The following is a 7,333-nucleotide window of genomic DNA, read 5'->3' on the forward strand; positions in this document are numbered from 1 at the left end:
GTGTCTGTCTGTCTGTCTGTCTGTCTGTCTGTCTGTCTGTCTGTCTGTCTGTCTGTCTGTCTGTCTGTCTGTCTGTCTGTCTGTCTGTCTGTGTGTGTGTGTGTCTGTCTGTCTGTCTGTCTGTCTGTCTGTCTGTCTGTCTGTCTGTCTGTCTGTCTGTGTGTGTGTGTGTGTGTGTGTGTGTGTGTGTCTGTCTGTCTGTCTGTCTGTCTGTCTGTCTGTCTGTCTGTCTGTCTGTCTGTCTGTTCTGTCTGTCTGTCTGTCTGTCTGTCTGTCTGTCTGTCTGTGTGTGTGTTGTGTGTCGTGTCTGTCTGTCTGTCTGTCTGTCTGTCTGTCTGTCTGTCTGTCTGTCTGTCTGTCTGTCTGTGTGTGTGTGTGTGTGTGTGTGTGTGTGTGTGTGTGTGTGAGAGTGTGTGGTGATTACATCCTGTTTGAGGTCTGTAAGAGATAAAAGTGAGATGATGAAAAAGTTTCTTTGAACAAAAGGGAAACACAAAGGAGGGACGGCAATCTCTGTCCTTTTTTATTTTCAGCCCGACAAAAACGTTTACGAGACAAATTCACTGGAAGTGGCATCAAACTGAGCGGAGATTTAGATGACAGGGTGTGTAGTGAAAGGAAAAAACAACGCTTTGCTGCTGCTATTATCTTTTTTACAATGCTGATTATCTGCAGTAGGATCCTGTTATGATCTAGCGTTATTTACAGCGTCAGCAAGTGTAAGACTGCAGCAACAGATATGTTTATGTTCAGATAAAGACTGATGCCAGCTGCTTGTCACAGAACAAGTCGGCATTTCTTCATTTACACTACATTTTTTAAATAACCCTCCCAACCCTGGTATTAATATAAATGCTGCTTACTGTCATTTACATGCAACTGCTGTTTTGTTGTGTGGACTTTACCCAACTTGGAAAAAAAACACAATAGGTTGAAGACAGTTAACAAATAAAACACACTTACATTGGCTATCTCCTTGACGTCCAGTCAACTCTATCCAAACTGTCACTGCTGGATTTCTGTCTGGGGTTTATTAAAGTTGCACAAAGTGTCAACCACTGCAGTCAAACTGTCCAAAAAGCTGCAATGATGGGCTTCTGGCCTCTCAACATCACTGTCAAGTAGCTGTAGCTTTTCAGCCCTCAGTGTGTACAAATGCTTCAGACTAGCAGGTTATGGATCAGGAAATAGATGTTGCTTTATAGATATTTTGCAGGTATTTACATGTTAAAAAGGACAGATTATGCTAATTGTCAGGTTCATATTAGTATTTTGTTCCTCTACTGTGACATGTGTCCATGCTTTAATGTTCAAAAAGCTCTTTATTTTTCTCATACTGCCTGCATACTTGCCAACATTGAGACCTCAGAAATCGGGGGCATTTCAAAACCACCGCGAGGGGGGGGGGGGTGCTAGAGGATCTCCGGAGCTGTTAGAACTGTTAGCGCCCGGAGCCTCGCAGCGGGGCAACTGCCTTTTAAAGATGAAAAGAACATCTACACATGCTTACTGTAGTTGCATACTGTATGTGTGGGCTGGACCTGTATTTTACAGGAAAGGAGTGAGCAGAGGGTAGAGTTGTCCATTCTTGTTCTGTTTTCTGTGACTATCTTCCTCCACATGCTGAACACCCTCTCAGACTTTCAGTTGCGCACGCTACTAAAGAGACGCGCTACCATGGAAACCAAACAATGGTGTAGCTGTATTAAAGTCTGAGTGGAAACAGTCGTGAGTAAATCTGATCTGATCACGTACAATGTGTTGGAGGCTAGCTAATAGAAGTGTGAATGTTACATAGTGATGTCACTATGTTCAGGAAGTAAACAAAGGAGTCCAATGTAGGTGTTTTAGGCAGGGGGGGAGAGTGTGGGAGAGACACTCCCTCTGGAGGGATATTCGGGATTTTAGCGTTTGCAGACCATTTACATGCACAAAAACCTATATTAGACACTACAGGAAAGAGAAACCCCCAAAAAGCATACTGTAATATCTTCTCTAATATCTGTAAATATGCAGTGGTGGAAAGTAACTAAGTTAATTCACTCAATTACTGTTCTTAACTATCATTTTATGGTACCTGTACTTTACTTAAGTATTTCCATTATCTGCCACTTTATACTTTTATATCTCAGAGTGAAATGCTGTCCTATTTTCTCCATTACAATATATATATATATATATATATATATATATATATATATATATATAAACAAACACAACAGACACAAACTACCAAAGCTTATCTTATCTTGAAGCTGAAGAGAGTAAAGAAAATCCAAATTTACCAAGACGACCAATTTCCCCCTCTCGGTCCACAACGGGTGTCCAGGAAAAACTTCCCCCAGCTCTGAGGTGTTAAAACATCCTTTCTTAATTGTATGACATTTCAAACAAATCCCCGGCTTCTAATTGGTCGATGCTGGCCGAGCCTGGGTCCGGACTGTAGGAGAGTCTTTGTGTGTCCGGAGTTTTGTCTAAAGCCAGCGAGAAGCAATCAACACACACACACCCATAGAGTTAACAAACTGCCCCCAGACAGTGGCAGAGGCCATGCACACACACACACACACACACACACACACACACATTTATTTTATTATCCCTCACTCTCAAAGACTCAGGCGAAGTTTCCTGGCAACCAACTCAAAAAGAGTTGTTTGTGCCCTGTATGTAACAGAGTGTGTACGAGTGTGTGTGTGTGTGTGTGTGTGTGTGTGTGTGTGTGTGTGTGTGTGTGTGTGTGTGACTTCTATTCACAGATTAGGCACTGGAGAGAAGATAATCTGTGTGAGGTATAATTACACATGCACTCCATTGCTACGGAAACACAATTCACAGGAACATTAGTATTCTACTGCCACTCATAAAAGTGTTTGTGCATTGTGGCGAGAACAAAAGTGGTGATCTGAACAAAAATAAAACACACAACAGCAGAGCTTTACGGAGCCGTTAAAAAGCCTTTCAGACGACTTCCTGTGGGGCACTCACACTACGAAAAAGCAGTGGTTGAAAGTAACTCAACTTTTTTGACTTATGTGTGCTTTACTTATGTATTTCCATTTAATGCTGCTCTTTAGTTTTACTCCACTACATTTATTTTGGCACTCAGTTGTGTTTTTTATATAAAAACACATAATGTGATTTAATGCAGTATTGTACTCTACACAGTATTTACATTTTGTCCACTCTTGACAAACTACAATACTCATACATTTATAAAGACAGGATAATAATAATAATAATAATAATAATAATAATAATAATAATAATGCTGTGAAAAGATCCATTCTGCATCACGAGTACTTTTACTTTTGAAACTAGATATACGATATATATACTTGAAGTACATTTAGCTGATGATACTAAAATATTTTATTATAATATTATAAGAATTTTAACTTAAATTACATGTTGATGCAAATACTTTTGTATGTTTGCATAAAAACAATTCTGAAATGTGGACTTTTACTTGTAATTGTTTATTTGAAGAACATTTTATTTGTATTCTTACTCAAGTTAAAGGTGGGGTAGGTAATTCACTTCAGAAACACTTTTTGTTATATTCCATGGAATCCCGATAGCAATGAATAAATGAAATGCTTTGACAATAAATACATAAAAAATGTCATCTGTGGAAGCTGTAGCGCTGTAAAAAGCACGACCAATCATCTGAGCCGGCCAGGCTAAAATAACTGGATGGCCTACCTGCCTGTCAGCCTTCCATCTGTGCACAAACTTATCTCGTGCCCTCATTGGTCATGTGCACGTTCGTGTGTGTTGGAGGAGGGGCTCTGTAAGGAAGTCTGAAGGAAGGGGCAGATTTTTTCCGGCTGCGTATTTTCAAAATCTAGCGCACTCGAGCTGGTTTCTCCATTCTTAACTACCCTACCTTTAATATGGTGGCTGACAGGTGCAACACACACTTATTGTCTTTATTTAAAATTGTGATGATTCAGATATTGTTGTAGATCTGCTGTAAGCTAGCTAGCTAACGTAGCTTACCTAGTCATTTTGAAAATACTGACAAACACCTACAATTAAGAAACAGACTAACTCTGCCAACAGTGACAGTTGGACAACTTTATAATCCCTGAATGTCAACAAGCCCCGCTGTGTGCGTCCCTTTTTAGTGTCCCCTGGTTTCTGTTGAGCTTTGTGCAGCCGTTCGTTTGTGCAGCACTTTTAGTAAACCCTGAACAGTTCAATCAGGAGAGACGGTTTTGATGTAAGAATACATATTTATTGCCAGGAATACACAAATGAATGTAATGGAGTTTTGGCGATTAGGCCCCGTTGTGCAGGAGTATCATTCGGGAGGGGAGAACCGATCCGATGAAACCCCCCGGGGTCTAGACACTGGTGGTGGTGAATGGATAGTTGGGTTCGGTCTGAAGGGGAGGGGCTTAGCTTGACCCTGGATTCAGAGGGACGGAAGGTGAAAAGGGGGTGGAGGAGGGTTGCGTTGAGTCACCTGAAATGACAGCTGTCACAGGGGAGAGCAGATTTCAAAGGTTGAAGTGATTGGTTAAGCTGGGGAGTGACGCCCCCGATCACTTATTGAGAGGAGAGAGAGTAGTAACATGGAAATAGTAAATTAATGAGTAAAGAAGGTCTTCCTGGTTGAACTTGCGCTGAGCTTCATGTGTTGTCAAGTTGGTGAAGATGGTTCTTCATTTGTTGTTTCTTTTGCAATGTTTGCACCTGTCGGCCACCGTAAATCAAATACATGAGTAGCCTACTTCTTCCAACACTGCAAAAAGGAGGAAAATAGTCTCTGCATTTTTCAAATAGATTGACTTTAAGCATGAATGCACTCAAAGGTTTTATATATATCCAACGCAGATATGATCGTTCCCCTCGCCCCCTGCTGCTTCAGTGACCACGACCCAATCCCCGCGAGTGACTTAATGGCCTGGAATAACTTGAATTAGCTGATTACGGCGGTCTTCATGGTGACAGGATCAGAAAATTAGGTCTCAGCAATTTCAATAATAAAGCTTTAAAAATTCACAATTGGATTACAGTGGTGAATGTATGGGAGCCCAAAAATAGCCCCACCACAAATCCACCATGGAAAATCCACTATTATACAGGGAGAAGAATGAAGACGATGGAATATGAAGGAGGGGGGGGGGGGTTGGCACGGATCTTAGGAAAAAGGAGGTGCATGCAGAGAAAGAAAAACGCAAGGGCATCTGAGTGGAAATGAAACACTTTTATACAACAGACCCACTTCTGAAAATCTTTCTCAAGTGACAGAACTATTTAATTATTAATAAAAAAGAAAAACGCCTCTTCAACACTCTTTTCATGACTCTTGTTTAAGAGTTTTCTTTTCACATTTGGTTCAAGGAATGTGCCATGGCCATTTCACTTAAGACAACGAGAAATAATAAAGGTTCACAAATATTTGCGCAAACTTAGTTAAGATTCAATCAAGCATAATAGAAGATTTGCTGCTTCAAAGTACTTGAAATGTGGATAAGTATTCAAAGAAATCTGTCGCAATAGATACAGGCAGTGGTGGAAAGTTAGGTTCAAGGTTTTTATTTTGTCATACGAACATAACTACAGTGTAGTTATGACGATGAAAATCTTAGGTCACAGGGTCCTCCAACAGTGCAACACAATAACACAGATAAACAGAAATATAGTGCAAGTAAATAGTAAATACAAAAAGAAAAATAGTTTAAAAAAGTGAAATAGTGCAATAAGAGTCTACAGTATATGCAAGTTATTGGAATGATATATTAGAGAAATAGAGAAATAATGACTAAGTAGCAGATGAATGTTATGGATGTTGTTTCAACTGTTCAGGTGTTTAACAGTCTTATTGCCTGAGGGCTTTCTTCCTGAGCCGCTGGGAGTAAAGGTCCTCCATGGATGGCAGCTCCGTCCTCCTGGTGATGTGCTGTGCAGTTTTCACCACCCTCTGTAAAGCCTTACGATCGAGGTCGGTGCAGCTGCCGTACCAGGCCGTCATGCTGCCAGTGAGGATACTCTCTATGGTGCACCTGTAGAAGTTGCAGAGTATCCTGGAGTCCATTTTGAACCTCCTCAACCTGCGGAGGAAGAAGAGCCGCTGTCGAGCTTTCTTGGTGATGGTGTGAAGAGTCCATGTCAGGTCCTCAGTGATGTGGACACCGAGGAACCTGAAGCTGCTGACTCTCTCCACCGTAGTCCCATTGATGGCGATGGGGGCGTGTCCCTCTCCCTGCTGCTTCCTGTAATCCACAATCAGCTCCTTTGTTTTGCTGATGTTGAGATGGAGGTTGTTCTCCTGGCACCAAGATGTACAGTACATTTACTCAATAGGTACCTGTATTTTTATTTTATACTACTTTATACTTATTTTTCTATGAGCTCAGATTTTCTTTCTGCTTTTTTAAACTGTAGTATGTGCTCATGTGTTTCATGGGGGATTCTTCTTTAATGTCACATTGTTCTGTTGTCTTACATAATACATTTACAGTTTTGTTACTTCCTCTTTTCCCAAATCAAGTGTCCTTCAGCGTGCTGCAATGACCTTCAACTCCTTTTGAATATGGACTCTACAGCCCAGCCTGTTTCCAAACACTCGGTGGTTCCCACAGTTACAGTTGCCTCCTCCTCACACTTCTCCGTGTAAGATTGAGGTACAAAATAAAAACGAGGGATTTGCTCATTGATGTGAAGTATCCGACATTGAAACAGTGGATTTTCGGATCAAAAACCTTGAAAGCTTTGCTGAATATATCTCAGTGTGACATCCTGCCATCGTTGGTTATGTATGCCACATTTACAATGGGGAAAAACATCACCAGCAGAAATAAAATAATATGTTAGCTTCAAAGAGTTTCATGGTGGATTCTCATATTGTATAAAAACTGGATTTAAAAAGTGAGTGTTACGTAGTGATGTCATTATGTTCCGAGAGTAAACACAGGAGTCCAATGGAGGCGTTTCATCACTATTGGATTTATGTCACTTTATTAGACCCTTTACTGGTTCGATAATGAAAGAATGTATTGTTTTCTACAGGGTATATGCAGGAATCCTGAAGTCAAATGTAATACATTTTAAGACCTTTTTTAAGACCCTTTCCATACATTTTAAGACCTCATGGCCACTTTGAGTTTTAACCGGTTACATTGGCGACACACTTTACCTCACATTTACTATATACAGTATTGATTGTCCTTCCTCCTTATCTTCCAACCATTTGGACACAAACTTGCATTTCCCCATAACGATGTTGCTTAACAACCGGCGTAAACGGGCCTTCGCTCGCTATCAAGCAGTGAGCGTGCGATGTCCTGTTCAGATGACGTCAAATCCAACGGGATGCCATAAA

The sequence above is a fragment of the Trematomus bernacchii genome, unplaced genomic scaffold, assembly GCF_902827165.1.
Source record: "Trematomus bernacchii unplaced genomic scaffold, fTreBer1.1, whole genome shotgun sequence".
NCBI classification, from domain to species: Eukaryota; Metazoa; Chordata; class Actinopteri; order Perciformes; family Nototheniidae; genus Trematomus; species Trematomus bernacchii.